This window comes from Lepidochelys kempii, chromosome 15 (assembly GCF_965140265.1).
Source record: "Lepidochelys kempii isolate rLepKem1 chromosome 15, rLepKem1.hap2, whole genome shotgun sequence".
In the NCBI taxonomy this organism is placed as follows: Eukaryota; Metazoa; Chordata; order Testudines; family Cheloniidae; genus Lepidochelys; species Lepidochelys kempii.
The window spans coordinates 24,114,365-24,132,016 of record NC_133270.1 but is presented as its reverse complement, the minus strand read 5'-3'; the positions used below and the strand labels follow the sequence as shown (position 1 = coordinate 24,132,016).

The 17,652-nt window shown below is 44.6% G+C and overlaps 1 protein-coding gene across 14 annotated transcripts in view; it reads right to left on the bottom strand.

The window, feature by feature from the left end:
* Nucleotides 1-17,160, bottom strand: part of NCOR2 (nuclear receptor corepressor 2) — a 412,043-nt gene extending 394,883 nt beyond the window's left edge. For 12 of the 14 annotated variants that reach the window (XM_073313441.1, XM_073313453.1, XM_073313455.1 and 9 more), the window contains exon 1: nucleotides 7,529-7,983. The gene's annotated coding sequence lies outside the window, so the exon portion shown is untranslated. Of the gene's footprint in view, nucleotides 1-7,528; nucleotides 7,984-17,103 lie in introns of those variants that run through there. The other 2 variants (XM_073313442.1, XM_073313454.1) reach the window with 2 other exon arrangements.
* Nucleotides 17,161-17,652: the final 492 nt, after the last annotated feature.

Here is a 17,652-nt window from a genome sequence, read left to right as displayed (position 1 = left end):
AAGCGGACTTCTTGGTGTCTAATCAATGGCTCTGCCTCCCTAGACACCGTCCCTGGCGTCTCCATCAAGCCAACTCCCATTTTTATCTCCACATCTGTGCACTTCGGTCTTCAGGGTCAGGGCTTTAGGCCTCAAACAGCCCTGCCCTCCTCCATGACCCCGTCCTCCTGTATTCTTCTGTACCGCCCACTTTCCTGATGTAATCATTTTTGACCTGAGCTCTCCTCCTCCTGCTGCTCCTTTCATCTCTAATGTCTGCCCCCGGCCACTGCCCAACTCCCACCGCTGCCTTCACCTCTTTAAGTAGCTTCCTCGCTCTGCTGCCGCTTGCCGCCTTCTACATCACAAGAAATATGGCCCCACCACACGCACCCACTGGCTCCCTATGCATCTCAGAAATGCCTCTCTCCAGGGATCTACTCCAGACTGCTGCAATCTTCTTGCCTCCCTCTGACTTCTTCCTCTGTGTATGCCGGCAACAGCTGCCCCTGCCCCCTCTGACCTTTCCTCCCCTGTAAATCTAGGAGCCTCCTCCTACAGAGCTTCTACCATCTTTCCATCTCTTCTCCCTCAGACACCGGCCTCAAGACTGAATGCTTTAAATCTGTTATACAATATCATCTTCTACAATTCATACACCTCTGCTGCCTCTGAAGTTTTTGTGCCACAAAGTGTCCTGGGATAGAGTCTGCATGAAAAATCTTATAGAAAACACAGCTGCATGGTATTTAACAGCACCAGCTTTAGGATAGCTTCTTTTAAAAGGCGTCACACCGTTTTGAAGAGTTTCCTTGCACTTAACAGCAAGCACATCCAAAGAAAGAGAAAAGAAAAGTTTCTGCCAACCCTTCTAACTCAAACATTATGGCATCAGGGATAAGAGAAAAATCTTTTGGCTGACTAAAGAGCCATGTAGGTTCAAATCCAAGCGTAAGTTGATATTACCTATAATTGGTTCCCGAGCCAAAAAACACAGACAAAAAGAAAAAAATAAATGGAAGGCATTAAACAACCGATGCATTCACTATTCTTGAAAACGTCAGTGTTTTCATTTAAGTTATTTTTTTACATAACCTTCAGTTTCATGGCTCATAAAATTAATTTGGAGTTACTTCCCTTCCCATAACGAGCCAGCGCTGTTCTCCTTTACATTAGCTAATGTTGGTTCAGCATTCTGAAAATAGAAAGTGCTTCATCGAGCTAAGTGTTATCATCATCGCCAGGGTCACCCAGGAGGCACCTCACCTTGGCACTTACTTCGACGCCCGTCTGGTCGCCCTTTTCCCCTCACAACCCAGTTCTCACGAAGAGCTGGTTTTTACTTACCACATAGGCTGACCTCACGACATCGCTCAGAGCTGTGAAAAATTTTGTGCCCTGAGGGATTCTTCCGTCAACCTGGCAACTACCTCTCAGAGAGATGGATCGCCTACACAGACAGAAAAACCCCCTTCCGCCTACACTATGGCATTACAGCGGCACAGCTGCAGGGCCGTAGCTATTACTGTGCTTCGTCGACAACAAACTTGACCGGGCGCCTTCGCCCCTTAACGGATTTTGTGATCATTGGGCAGTTCACCTGAGGATGTGCGGCAGAGCTGGTGTACACACACACACACACACCCCCAAACATATATATAAGTGGTACCACTCTATTTTAATATTATGGTTGGGGTATAATCATAATGCCTTTTTTATAACAGAGACTTTTTTGAACTTTAAACACACACACACATATTTCTGCCTCAACAAATAACGCAATTGAAAACAAAAAATTCTTTATTAGTTTTTTATTTTTATTTTTATTCAAAGAAAAAAATGTGAGGGGAAACCTCAGCATGAAGTAATATTAACAAAATGTCAGTTTCTTGTTTGGATTTTTATGAACTTGTTTGCGCTTTTAAATAGAGCTATAAAAATGTCATAGCAAAAAATGTTTAAAAACAATTTATGCATAAAGCTAACCAAACAATTTCAACAGGTTTCCACCTTTGGCTCCCAAACACAACAAAGTGTCATAAAAATTTAAATACCCTCAAAGTGTTTGCATAAACTTACATTTAAAATTTTAGTTTCATTGTTATACACTTTTCTTTTATGTTATGTTAAAGAGAAGTATTGATGGTTAAAATCTGTGCTTCTAAATAGTTAATTTACCGGTGATAATTATTCCACTTTTAACTCTAAAAAGCTTGGTAAAAATTACATTACTAACTCTTTTGCTAAAGCAGAGTACTGTCCAGCCGGGGAAAGCAATACACCTCCTCAGAGAAGATTGTAAGCATCTATTCTAGCAGTTAAGCATTACATTTAGAATATCAGTAATGCACCTCAAGTAAAAATTAACAGCTATGCAACTATTTCAAAAGTATAGCTTGAGTTATAAACTACTTGGTCGCCATTACATTGTAAACAATGTAAGTCGATCTGTGTATTAAACCTGGGTTACTGAAAACAAGGAGAAATGTAAACAAAAAAAACCTAACTTTATTATGTTAAACTAACTAGCTGTTTAAGGTTGCATCCGACAGACCAAAGACACGAAAAGAGATCATCACGCAGCCAAACATCTAACAGCACTCACTATATCTTCAACTGACTTACTCTGAAGCCTTGGCCCTCACTTAACCTTGCAGGCCTACATTTCCAGTGGTGTCTAGTAATTTGGTCAGAACAAGACCATTTGGTTTGGCAGGAACAGGATCAAGTGCTAAGTATCTGAAACTCGGGCCCCTTCAAAAATCTCAAATTGGGCACCAAAAATCACTTTTGAATATTGTTTATCATTCCACCCCACCAGGAAATAACTACAATAATCTCTTCCTTCTCAAAGGCTTGGAGGATTTGTTATTAGCTTGTCAGTACATTTTAAACATGTAAAGTGAAACACAAGTGCTAAATATTATTACCTTTATTCAGGTTTCTTGTCCAATAAATTAATTGAAAGCAAAACACTTGCTCAGTACAGCAGTGTTCTGCGATCACACACATTCATACCGAACTCTGGGTAATCTACAAGAAGTTATACAATAATACATGAAGAAAAGGAGGACTTGTGGCACCTTAGAGACCACCACATTTATTTGAGCATAAGCTTTCGTGAGCTAAGGTGCCACAAGTCCTTCTTTTCCTTTGCGAATACAGAGTAACACGGCTGCTACTCTGAAACCAATTTTACATGAGAAATTATTTACAATACAGCCTCAAATACAGCAAAGCCTTGTATGGTATAAAATGCAATGACAGTTCATAGCTACCAGAACAATATTGATTGACGGTCTCTGTCCCAGGCAGAGCTGACCAAGCCCATCAAAAGCACTTAACTCCATTCGTGTCCCCATGAGACACTGTTGCATAGGGGTTCTCCCTACCATAGGGGGGCCCCCTTCTTTGTACCACAAGTATCACATTTCCTGCATCACTTTTCTACATCCTGCCCGCATTTCCCTCAACAGAAATTCTCTTAGCTGGGCTAAGGTTTTGGCAGCCCCAAAATATCCAGCAGTTTTACATTTATGACATAACCTCAGAACCTCCTTTTTCAGTGTATCTGGTACAACCAGCTGGTTTCTCCTATCTTTTATGCAAACTCTCATCTGTCAATTCTGAGATTCCCCGCTGTGACCAGAAAGCTTTTACTGTGGTATTTTGAGGGGATGCTACATTCGCCAATGATTTTCTAATCAAACAAACACCATTCTAAATCAGGATCCTCTCTTTGGGAAGCTTTTAGTTGCTCCGGGGTCCATTTCTGAAACCCTGCATCCTGTGCTCCAGGGAGTGAACCAGGAACCCTTTGCACTTCTGCAAATGAAGGGAAGAGACGAGATAGCCATCTCTTCCTGAGAACACTCATTCCTTTGAGTAACCAATTCCTTGCTCTCCCGCCTAAGGCGGTGTTTGCCATTAGCCTCCCAAGGAGGCCATCAGCATTACCATGATTGGGTCCACAGCTGTTGTGTGTCTATGAAGTCACAGCATGGCAGTTTTTCCAACCACCTGGCAAATGGCCCCTTAGGATTCCTGAATCTAAAGAGCCATTGCCAAGACGCACAGTCTATCCTGACCCATATAGATAAGTGGTGAAAAATTTCCGATAGGAATTCCTGACAGTGGTTAAATCTATCACATGGTGCACTAATTCCTCTCTGGAGGACGTAGACAACTTCTGCAATAAACCATTACCCTCTTAACATTTGTGTTCTTATGTCACTACTGTCCCCAAACCGGGAGCATTAGTGACTGTAGGCAGACCAAGACAGGAGCAATCACCAGAGCCCTTTTCAACTCTAATCACATTTAGTGTGTCCTTTGGAGGATCCTCCTCACCCCCCATCCCACTTTCTGTGGGGATTCCACAGGGCTCAGATCCTGGGTCTCCTTCTCTTCTACCACTCCAGCTTAACTCTGGGAAATTTCAACCACAAATTCAATTACCAACTCTATGCGGTCAACTCACAGATCTACCTTTCTACTCCAGATCTGTCTCCTACCCAAAGGGGGAAAAAAAACACTCTCCCTGTCTCTCCATCTCCTGGTGGATGTCCAGTCACCAGCTCAATGTGGCTGAAACAGAGATCTTAATCTCTCCCCAACTCACTCCCTGCGACCTCCTTTCTCGGTCACGGTGGGCAATACCACCCCCCCACCCATCCCCCTACATACACACACATTCATCTCTGCAATAATTCACTGCATTTATTTGCTTCTGATAGCCCAGGTAAATTTTCCAAAAGCACTAACTGTAACTCCACATGGATTTCCAGTGTAAAGCTGTCATATATTGTGCTGCTCGTCTATAGTATTTCAATTATCTCAAAACTCTGGAAACAATCATGCTTACAGCAATCCCCCTCCAGGTAGGTATTACATCCATTATACAGCTGGGTAAGCAGAGGTAGAGAGAGGTTAATTGACCTCCCCAAAGTTTCTTAATGAGTCAGCAATCAAGGGCGGAGAAGAGAGATCCTGGCCAATGAAGTGACTGTTTTGCAACTGACACCAATGGAGATTGGACTGCATGAGGTGATCCTAACTCTCATTCCCTGGCTTACAAACTTTTATTAATATCATGCACCTATTCTTCTTCAGAGCACACTGCAAGCTAACACTGGATATATTCTCACCCACCCTTACAAATCCTAGGCTAGAAGCAAATGGGAACCTCTATCCAGCTATGCAATGCCTAGAAGTCACATTAGCATCTATACAGATTTATCAAGGTTACCGATAATCAACGGCAGATAGCTAAACCTTAACAGCTGGTGTTTTCCTGGCTCGCACACTGGAGCGGAGGTCACAGAAGCATGCAAATCATAAATGCACAGTCACAGCAAATGAGATTGGGGGAAAATAAAAATCAGAGATATCACCTGCCTAAAGCATCAGCATGTTTTTTGCATACAAAATTCTTTAGCTGAACACAAAGTTAGGTCAGATCACACCTTGACTACAAATAGAATAGTTTGCAATCCTACCAAGTACCTTCCAATCACATGCAGAGTATACAGAGTTTACTGCAGTAGAAACAGGGCTAGTCTCACTGGGTCAAAATGTAACCCCTAGCCCCAGGCACAAGAAACCACAGGAGGGATAGACAGTCATGCAGCTTCTGCTGCTCCAGCCAGTCTGGCGTGAGCCGCAGTTGGCTTCGCCAGAGAGAGTCTGCTCTTTGTGCATTGTCAGGGAACAAGAAGAGCACGGTCAGGAGAGAGAACAGGAAATTGCCTTTTTTGTCAATTTTCATTTTATCACTCCAGAGATTACCGTTCAAAAGTGGAATGTACACTTGTTGCCCACAGACACCATCAGACCAGCCCTGTTTATGCATCAGAAATATTTACATATCAGCCACTAAACTCAACATTTGCAGGTAAGTGGGCTCAGTATTCTTATTTCTATATGGATGAGACCTGCTCAACAGTGGCCGTAACTGCTCTCTTGTCTCTAACACCTCTAAAAATATGTAATGCATCAGTGAGAAACTTTATTGGGTCTAGATTTCCACTTGGCTTTGACACAGATTAGTGTCTCTGGGATCTCATGTAGGCATAAAGCCAGGAGCTTCAAATATACATGACAGTAACAGTCTGAAAATAAACAACAACAACAAAAGAGCAACACACAACCGTAGAAATAAGAACTATGGATAAATATTAAAGGACAAAACAAAGGGCCAGCTATTTACATGCACATCAACAATGCATCTTACATCACAGGACATGCTGCCAAGTCAACTGCATTTCCCTATGTTCCGCTTCCAGTTTCAAAATCACTTCAATATCTTTAATAGACCTTAAAAATAACTCCCTGGGGTCCATGAATTGCAGTTCCCAGCAAGAATGTCATAGGAAGCCATTTGAAAGAGAGAAATCTGAGTGGAAAAGGGAGGGGACCAGCACTTGTTGGTTGAAGGCACAGAAGTGACATAAGATCACAAGGGTAAGAGCAGAAGAATCAATTTACCAAAGCAACTTTCCAGAGTACCACAGAGCGCAGTTCAAATTAAAGGAAAGCCTGCAGCATTCCCGCTAGAGGAAGCTTCGTTGTCCCTTGAAAAATGTCCTACTTCAAAGCAGCTTTCAACTGTAATTTTGATTTTACACAACAGCCACTCAGTTACACAGAGACACACCCACACACACACCTGCCTAAAACAAGCATTCCTCAGTTCATTTGCTCCCACAATTCACAATGATCTGCTTTGGATTCTGAGCCTATTAATAGTTCTGTGTGGTTTCTCCTCTCCCTAGCTCATATATATTTCAGCTGGGGTGTGGAAGGGAGAGCAGAGGCCCTGCCAGTTCATGCTTTTCCCTCTAGGATGCTGTATGGGCAAGTTCCACGCTGTGTGTGCAGATGCCAAGCCTTTCTCCCCAGTCAATGCACCCTGCCAATTAGCAAGGGCTATAACGAACTCCTCTAGCCTTTCCTCACCCCCACCTCATCCTTCCATTATGGAGCATTTGCGGTGGGGAGGAAGATCAATGACATCGACCTTAGGGTGGGGAGACTAGTTCACTCTCACACTCTCCCCTAGGGAGGTCCTCCTTTACAAAAATCCTTCCTCTTTCTAAAGCAGGAGTTAGCCAAGCAGTTGCTCAGCAGATAACCCCCCAGGTCTCGCTGCGGGGAATCCCAGCCTAGACGAGATGGGGCTGATCGCGAGGGGGGGGGGGGTCCTGCCACCCCGGGACATGCATACCATGTTTTAGAAAGAGCGGTCAGGCAACAAACCAAGATCTGGGGCAGGAAGGGCTGCCCGGGAAAAGTCTGAGTTACCCTGCGCGCTTTGCAGACACACGCCAATTTTTTTTTTGGGGGGGGGGGGAGTTGTTTGGGGTTAATTTTTTTTAAAAAAGGAACAAATGCATTTAAAGTGACTTTTATCCATTCAGCTCATTCTGGCATGCAAACACCCCCCGCCCGCCCCCATCACACACCAGCCAAGAGGGATTCCCCCCCTCCTCCCCCTTCTGCTTGTTTTGGAGAAAGTAAGTCTCGGGGGGGGAACCCTTCCCCCCCTTACCTAGTGCCTCTGCTAATCGCTTCTTCTTTCAAATCTTCCTCCTTCTTCTCCCCTAGTATAACGAGGATCCGTAAAGTAAGAAGGGGGGGGGGAGTTTGGGAAGGAAATGAGCAAGTGTGTGTGGGGGGGGGAGAGAAACCAACCCAAATATCCCCTGGATCAATTGCTGGAGGAGGAGCGCGCGGCTCGGTGTCTCTGCCCTTCCATCTGCTGCGGTGTTTATAAATCCAGAGCCTGGCGGGAGGGGGGGGGCTCTGTTTTCCCCGGAAACCTCCCCTCTCCTCTCTCCCTTTCTAAGATGTCTGTCTGCGCTCTTCTCCGGAGCCTTTGCAAAGGAGCAAGTTTGTGATCCGCCTCTGGCGGCGGCTGCCGGCTGGCTGCTCCTCCCCTGCGATCCGGCGTGGGGAGGGAGCGGGGGCAGAGAGCCTGCGAGCAGCGATCCCCCCCCCCGCAGCCCGGCTTGCACCAGCCGACTCCCCGGGTTCTTAAAGGGGCCGGGGCGCGAGACTCTGCACCGCGCTGCAAAGCCGCCAGCGGCCGCTGGGCCCCTTCCCCCGCCGCAGCCACGTTCCCTCTCTGCGGGCAGCCGGGCTCCCTTTCACCGGTCGGGTTTTATTTTTCCTCTCCCGACGCAATTCCTTCGGTTTTTTTGTTGTTTTTTTTTGGCAGAGCGGGAGGCATTGACAGACAGCAGGGCAGGGCCCCTGCTACCCACTGACCTGCAATAGACACTGGGCTGTTTTACAAGGCTGAAATGAGACTTTGCAAGGGGGGGGGGGGGGAATCATAGGATATCAGGGTTGGAAGGGACCTCAGCAGGTCATCTAGTCCAACCCCCTGCTCAAAGCAGGACCCATCCCCAATTTTTGGCCCAGATCCCTAAATGGCCCCCTCAAGGATTGAACTCACAACCCTGGGTTTAGCAGGCTAATGCTCAAACCCCTGAGCTATCCCTGCCTCCCTCCCCAATCTGGGAGCCAATTCTGCTTTTTTTAAAAATATATATATATTGAAAAAAAAAAAAAAAGTCTGGTGGATATTGTGAGCCCTTCGTTTGGGGCCCCAATGCTGGGTTTTTACTCTTTGTTCCGAACCAACCTCCCTGAAGAGTTGCAAAAAGCCTCAACACCAAGTAGTGATCAAAACCTGCAACTTCAATAGCAAGCGACCAACCCTGATTGATTACAAAGGGGAACATGCAGCACTGGGCCCTGAGAAGCCGGCATGTGGTTACCTTTAGTCCCGCGTTGCCAGCTCTCCTGATTTCATTGCACGTCTCATGATAGTTGGTGTTTTTCTTAAAGGCCCAGCTCCTGGGGAGTCCAATGATTTCATGAGATTTTTAACTTTCTAAGTACTTTTCTAGCCCTCACAGTTGCAGAGACAAACCTTGGAAATGTGAATCGAGTGCATACTAAAAGCTAGGAAGCCAGAGAACCTTTTTTTTTTTGGGTAGAAACCTCCTTTTATTAGTAAAATAATTATTAAAATAATAATTACAATAAAAATAATTAATAACACCTAGCTCTTATGCAGCACTTTTCATGAGTAGCTCTCAACCCTTCACAAAGGTCAGTGAAAGTCGGTCATGATTTTTTGGAAGCATGACGTGATTTCTGAATGCTTGTGGTTGACAATACTGCTTTACACACTATTGGGGCTACTTGCAAGCGTGTTAAACGTGTATGTGTCTGCAGGATAGGGATCTAACTCACATGCATAAGTATTGACAGAATCGGGCCCATGGTTGTAATAATATTTCCAGACACAGTCTGTGATTCTGCAAGCTTCCTCCGCAAAGAAAACCCCATTTATTTCAGTGAGAATTGAGGCTTCTAATTAACATGAAAAATCAATTCCAACATGTCCAAGTAAAACTTTTGCATGTGTTTTAAGAAACTAACAGTTCACACAAGGTGTTAAAGGAGCGTTTCAAAAAGGTCTGTCCGATTGCAGTTTATTTAGTTTGCCAGTTTTTCCTATTTGGTCATTTCCTTTTAGCAGGCACAAAACCTTTCTGTATAAAGATACATCACAGCTTATGCTGGGGGGAGGAGAGTGAGGGGGGAATACAAAAGAGGCCTTAACCATTGGACTGATTACATTGCTTTATAGTTTCCAAACACACCTCTGTCAGCTGGTGTCAGATTGTTTTACAACAGTTCAGCACATCTGCAGGGAGAAGTGAAAATCACTGCAGAATTTGCAGGCAAAAAAAAAAAGAAAAGAAAAGCATGCCCCTGTTTAAATAACTGTGTAACGGGACAGGGGGGCATAAACTTACCTACCCCAGGAAATTCAAGGTTATTGTCACCATCCTCATGAAGTTGTGAGTGTGAGGGAGGAAACTTTAGGACTTGATTTTCACAACTGTTGAGTACCCACAACCCCATCTGAAGTCAGTGGGAAATGCAGGGTCTCAGCACCACTGTACAGAATATAATGAGAGAAATTCTGCCCTGGAATACATGCATTTATCTTCCATTGCCTTCAGGGGTATCTAACAATCAACTATAATAATACCCAGCTCTTTACAGCACTTTCCATCAGTAGATCTCAAAGCACTTTACAAAGAAGGTCAGTATCATTATCCCCATTTTACAGACAGGAAAGCTGAGGCACAGAGAGGCAAAGTGACTTACCCAAAGTCACTCAGAAAGGCCAGAACTGGGCACTTCTGTCTTGAATCAGAATTTCCTGGTTTGGTTAGTTTGTGCCCCAAACTGGACATTTTGGAAAACCCAGGCAGTTTAACAAAAATTGAAATTCAGAACATCCCAGAGTGAGGAAAAAAGCCCACTTCTGAATCATCTCTTCAGCTCATTCCAATCAATTGGAATTAATCCAGCCCACCCACCATCTGCCAGTTTTTCCACCATTATTTCATTTTCTGGTGCTCCCCTCACCCCCATCTTCCCTAACTTTGGCCCCGATCCTGCAATCCACAAGGAGTTCACAGCAGGAGCACGGCTTGCATGTGTTCCTCTGCCACAGGCCAGCACAATCAGACATGACCTATCATCATTTGTGCCAACATGTTGTGGACCTCTAGAACTAAGAGCATAAGTCTCCATCGCTTGAGTTAAACAGACACGGCTCTATAGCTTGGGGATGTACCAGCCTCACATCCTCTGTGGACCAAGCACAGACGAGAGTGGGTAACACACCCTGACCAGTAAGTTACTTACAGCAGCTGGTGTAGCATGCGGCCTCTTAATCCCGGGCCTGTGGTTTCCTGCAATATTAGCTACCACTGAGCACATTCAGCTCTTAACAATTAAACTAAATTACTGTGCCATCCCGGTCATTCATTATTTAAAATGTACACGTATCTGTCATTTTTACGGCCTGACCCTGCAATGATCTCCGCATGGTGCAAGCTGTGAAGAGCTCACGGCAAGATCTGGGCCTAAGTCTTCACTTCGGAGTTTTCCGGAGTAAGGATAGCGGGATTGAACTAATCGTTAGCAGACTATTAGCCAACTCAAGCGGACTTTTGTGAACTCTTTGCCGTTCCATCTTTAATAAACTCAAACTCCTTTACGGAAATATTTAAAGCAGCTCTTTTCCTTTGCAAGAAATATAGGGGTTGACAGGAGTTTGGACCGGGGAGTTTTCCCACCCACTTTAATGAAAGACAGAGCAAGCCCATAATGTGTTAACTAATTTTTATATGGCTTTTCTGTGATACGCTAGCAGCGTCTTCTGCCAACTTTACTTGGATCCTAATGTCAGCGAGGCCCTGATCCTGCAATGAGTTTTACGTGAGCATAGGGGTCTGCCAGCTGTTTTTTTCTCCTGCTGATAATAGCTCATCTTAACTAATTAGCCTCTCACAGTTTGTATGGCAACTTCCAACTTATCTGTATGTATATATATTTCTTCTTACTATATGTTCCATTCTATGCATCCAATGAAGCGGGCTGTAGCCCATGAAAGCTTATGCTCTAATAAATTTGTTAGTCTCTAAGGTGCCACAAGTACTCCTGTTCTTTTTGCGGATACAGACTAACACGGCTGCTACTCCAAACTCCAGGGACTTGCGTTCTTATCTCAGCTCTGCTGCTGGCCTGTGCCTCTCTGTTTCCCATTCTGTAAAATGGAAGTAATGAGACTGACCTCCATTGTAAAGCACTTTGAGATCTACTGATGAAAAGGGCTAGGTATTATTATTACTCAAGAAGCCAGGAAGAGAGTCCCTCTGAGGTCCCAATCCTGTAATGTTGGGACCTCAGAGGGACTCTCTTCCTGGCTTCTTGAGTAATAATAATACCTAGCCCTTTTCATCAGTAGATCTCAAAGTGCTTTACAATGGAGGTCAGTCTCATTACTTCCATTTTACAGAATGGGAAACAGAGAGGCACAGGCCAGCAGCAGAGCTGAGATAAGAACGCAAGTCCCTGTCCAGAGCGCTATCCACTAAGCAACGCTGCCTCACTAGTAGAGTTGAATGGGAAGTGATCACCAGGCAGAAATGTGAGGGGTCAGCATCCTCTCCCTTAGGACTCAAGAGTTAAACTTTGGAGCCCACTCCCAAAGGTCAGCTGGGACCAGATTCTCAGCTGGTGTAAATTGGCATAGCTTCATTGTAGTCAATTGATTTTCACCAGCTGAGGATCTGTTTCCCCACTCCCCCCGATGTCCTATCTCCTTGTCCCATGTCTACCTGAGGGCTGGCAGCTCCCTATTGCAATTTCCAAAGTTTGAAGCAAGGTCAGGTGGCCCTTGCAAACCACCGTTTCCTTCAATTCCACTTAGGCATGCAGCAGGCAATGCTGTTTGAGTGGCTGAGATATTGGCATGCTGCATATTCAGCAGCAGTAATTGGATTTCCGCAGAAGCACTGGGGTTTATCTGTGTTGTTTCTGCTTCTTTCAAGTAACTTTTGCTGCATGAAAGTACCTGCTGCGGGGGGAAGGTGGGGGAATGAGCTGCAACCTGTTTGGAGTATTCCTTCCCTCACTGCCCCTGGCAGGCACTGGGTACAATCGTAACAAAGGAGGGGTACTTTCCACTACTCAGGAGCAGTCTCCTCACGTTTCTTTACAAGATTAGGCAACACTTTATTTGACTTGCCTCTGTAAATTCTAACCCAGAGTAAAAAGTAAAGCTGGAAAGAGGACCTGGCACTGGAATCTGGATCAGATTCATTTCAAGGCATGATCTGGTGGGGATTTAGGTTTGACAGTGCCGGGGGCCAGGTGGAAATCTGGCAAGATCAGACATTTGAGAGATTTCATTATCTTACACCAAAATTTAATTTAAATTTGACGGGGGTCTCTCATCGTCTATGGGTGTGCTTATCTGGAACGCTCCTGCAAATCTTATGTGACTGTCCAGCTACCAAATACACAGTCCACAGTCACAAATCGTATTTAGCTATAATAGTGGGTCCAAAAGCACCATGGGATAAACTCCACTGTTCACACTTACACCAACTAAGAAGATTTGGCCTGTGCTAACTTGCATAGCTGTGTAAAGAAGAAAGTCCAAGGGCTTCCCCACTGCCACAATCTCAGTATGGTGTGTGTATGCATGCGTGTGTGTGTGTATATATCTGTGTGTGTGTGTGTGTGCATTCGTGTACGTGTGTATATATATCATACACACACACACATGTTTAAAATCTGGGAGTCTATGCATGCCTTCTTTGGAATTCTTGTTTGTAAGTGTTAGTCTTGCAGAATTAATATCTTGTGACGCAAAGTGGCAGTTCAAATCCCCTCCTCTCGCAGATGCAATTATCTTTGAAGATAAAGGACTCAATTTATCAGCGTTGCATTCTGGGGGGCTTATGCTCTAGCTGATTAGCATCCGTTGTCCTGTAGCTGTTTTTGCATCTGTGGCATTTCTCAGGGACTTTTTTTGTGTGGCTTAAATGAAAGTCGCCCCTCCTGTAAAGGTTTCACATATTATTTTACAACCAGGGGGAGTCAGCATTTGAGTTCGTGGTGGTGCTGGAAAGAACAATAATATAAAACTAACTTTAGAAAGCATTAGAAGTTGGAAGTGTGTCTCAGTGAAGTTCACCTAATCCTGCTAGGGCAGAGACTGTTGCTGTTCGGTGTTTGTACAGCACCCAGCACCACTGTCCCATACCATAATATAAACATTTGCTAATGTGACTACTGTAAGAATAACAGCACCTCCCAAAACAAGAGGGCACGTTCTTTACAGAAATAAAAATTTTATTAAAGTTAATGTTTAAAATCAAATTTACACAAGTTAAGAGGGAAGGTACTGTACATCTGGGGTTGGGGTTGGGTTACGGGGGATTGCAACTATCAGTTATAAGGTTCACGAGGTACATACATATCACATAACCTGCATAGATCCAGATTGGGGTGTGGGAGTTTTTAAAATGTCAGTGGATAAATGGGCTCAGGTACACCACCCATGGAAAATATTAAGAGTCCAAGTCAGTATTGGTGTAGACAATAAGTACATAGGTGGGGTGCGTCCCTTGTTTTGTCAGGGAAGGGAGGAAGTGGGTTATTTCCCTGGTCGGCGTTCTTGGTTACTCAACCTGATACTGGAGGTGTCCAGTTCGGTGTAGATGTCTCTGGACCACCTGATGGTGTTGGACACCATGTTCTACACCTTTTAAGAACCCGAACATCTGACTGTCTAGAAACAAAGGGGATCAAGCCAGTTCCTGAATTCCATATAATCCTTTATCACTGCACACAATTTACACTCTCCACCCAACCTTTAAGTTGCCCCCCACCACAACATTACTAGGCTAGAATTCCCTGGATGAAATCCTATGGCCCGTGCTATGCTGGGCATGTGTTATAATAGTCCCTTTCTGGCCTTAAAAATCTATTATGTTACATGCTTCTTAATGTATTCTCTTTGGGGAAAGATACTGCACCTATCGATGAGTTTGTAAAACACCCTCAGTATTGCCAACCACAAACATCCAAACATAATGAGTTAAGCCGCCCCCCCACCCCAATAAGACGGGCTTACCGATTAATTTTGGTTTCTTTTTAATTTGTGTTCTTGTTTTTTAAGCCTTTAGGCTTCATGTTTTCAAGCTTTTCCCCACACCCATGAGAGTTAGAGCGTCCTTTTTCTTTTCAATGAAAGCTGAAGCTCTGAAAGAATGACAAGACTCCAGGAGCTGGAGCTTTAAGAACAACACAGAATATCATGAGACTTGTGACAAAGTTGATAGGGTTGGCAGCACTGGTACCTAAAAAAAGAGGTCCCAATCTTGGGTGGGGTCTTTGGGTGCTACAGTAATATAAATATTAAATATAACTTGCATGAATATGGTTGTACCAACTCATCAAAAGTATATTCGCAGTGCAAACCTATAGATAGCTTGCACCAACTTTCCACAGCATTTCATTTCTAAGCTAAAGTTGATAGCTATTTCATCAGATAAAATGGTAATGCAACATGCTTCTGAAATATGGCACAGAAGGGGATTTCACAGACTGATTAAGAGCTGGAGACCTGCCTTGAATATGGAAAACACTCCAATATGGGAATACAACTGCCCTAATGGCAGGCCAAATACAAGAAACTGGGGCATTTTCTTGGGTGCACCTAACTGCCACAGGAAAACTAAGTTAAATGCAAAATAGAAGTCACCCTTGCTATGAAACCACTCTCCTATTTAAAGCTTAAGGAGGAAGGTAATTACATTTAACACAATTGCAGCTTCTAAATTAAGACACATGATAATGGACTTTATCTGAGCATCAGCCCCATAGAAAGAACGTGCATAAAACCATTACCAAGTGGTTTACAGCAACCCTTTGTTAACATGTAGGACTTTTCTTAGCTGGGGAATTCTTCTGCTGTTTAATATTCATCATGGCCATGGCCCAAATCCTGCAGACCTTACTCTGGATCTCTATTGGAACAAGAACTTCAGCATTTGGCCTGTTAAAGGACTAGAGAGTGGTAAAGCAAAACATTACAAGGACTTCCACAAGGGAAAATGGTTCAAAACGCTTGCAGGTAGCTCTTGAGGCCTTACTGACATCTACACTTAATGGTCTTCAATTTGATTTCACACGAGTGAAGCTCATTCTGTATTTAGGGCGGGCACACCCAACCATGTACCGTACCTAAAGCTAGAAGCAAGTCGAGCAACTCTTGGGTGCTCCAGCATAAACATATGCTAATTGCTAAAAGCTGGGCCTTTTTTTCCCTCCGGCTATGCAGTGCATGTGCAATGACTCTTGCATAGACTCTTGCATGTCAATGAGTCTTGCCTTGCTGAGGTGTGCGCAGGATTCCATCACAGCTGCAGAAAGACTCATGATGCCACAGGTATTTCTACAGGTGCCTGTGACTTTTGTGTCATGGTGCATGCTATTTTTCATGGCTTTTCTGGAAGGCTCGATATGGTGGGCACAACTGGGCCTACACAATGGCTGATGCAGTCAGGGCCGGCTCCAGCTTTTTTCCTGCCCCAAGCGGCAAAAAAGAAAAAAAAAAAAAAGAAAACACCCCCAAGCCTGGTTGAGCTGCCGCTGAAGTCCTGCGGAAGAGGAAGAGGGGGACTGCAGGGCCCGCCGCGGAAGACCCAGACGAGCCGCCCCGATGACGGACAGCATGCTGCCCCTTTCTATTGGCTGCCCCTGGCACCTGCTTCCTTCGCTGGTTCCTGGAGCTGGCCCTGGATGCAGTGCCACTTGGTTTGAGAGATCCTTCTAATTGTGTGGTTGACCTATTTTCATATGTTTCTATGCCAGTGGTTCTCAAACTTTTGTACTGATGACCCCTTTCACATAGCAAGCCTCTGAGTGCGACCCCCGCTTATAAATTAAAAACACTTTTTTATGTATTTAACACCATTATAAATGCTGGATGCAAAGCGGGGTTTGGGTGGAGGCTGACAGCTCGCGACCCCCCGTGTAATAACCTCACGACCCCCTGAGGGTCCTGACCCCCAGTTTGAGAACTCCTGTTCTATGCCTATGGGTGAAAAGGGTGTAAGTGGGACTGAAGTGGTCTATAGCACCGGGGCTGAATTCCACCCACAGAGAAACACTGAAAGGCATAATAATATGTAGAACTTTAAAGCAATAAAATAAGGACTGGTCTACACTTAGAAGGTCTACTGCAATAGCTATGTGGGTTAGGTCTGTGATTTTTTTAGGGACATAGATAACCCCTAGTGTAGACTATTGCAATTATATGCATCTGACTGTGCTTATAACAGTACAGCTTATGGCAGTATAATACTACAGTATAATACAGCATAAACTATACTGGTATAAACAGTTATCCTGGTATAACAGTGTGTCCACACTAGAGGGTTTTGCCAGTTAATTATACCAGTATGACTGTACTGGCAAAGCCCTCCTAGTGTAGACAAGACCCAAGTGTGTTAGTACCAAAGGGGAGTCAGACTATAAACAAATTGTAACCTGTTTACAGCATTCCTCAGTCACGGTCCAGACAAGGAGATGGGCTAAATGACATAACGGGCCTTTTTCTATTCTCAGCGTCCATGGTGTATGTGTTTTTAGTAGGATGGAGTAGGGTGGAAGGAAAGTTGCCGGAGGATTATGACTCCACGTTGGGTGCTCAGTCACTCCAGCGTCCCTTACCTGATCCCCACGCAGCCTCTTCTATTTGGCTTTAAAAAAACAGCTCACACCATTTTCCATGTCTGCTTTCAAGCGGGCCATGACCTATGGAAACAAATGATGCGACGTGAACATAGCACTCAAATCTGCGCTGTGAATGAACAACTGACGAGATGCTGGCAGCTTGATACTAATACGGAAATGGTCTGAAAAGCAGCACAGCTGTCTTTGGCCAGAACACACATCACAGGGGCACACTCTCAGAGTATTTCATTGGGCATTTTACTAGCAACAGACAGTTCTGAGTTCCAATTTGCTAGGCTACTGTGGACAGAAAGCCAGAGTCCTAACAGCTTGTGGCCATTAAGGGAACCATGATACTAGTTCTCAAGAGAAGGTGTTTAATCTTTTGTTTCCGAGACCGATTCCAATATGACAATTACGGCTTGTCTACGCTTGCCATTGCCTCGCTCAGGGGTGTGAAAAAACACCCCCCCTGAGTGCAGCAAGTTTCAGAGCTGTAAAGTGCCGGAGTAGACAGTGCCCCAGCGCTGGTAGCTATGCCCCTTG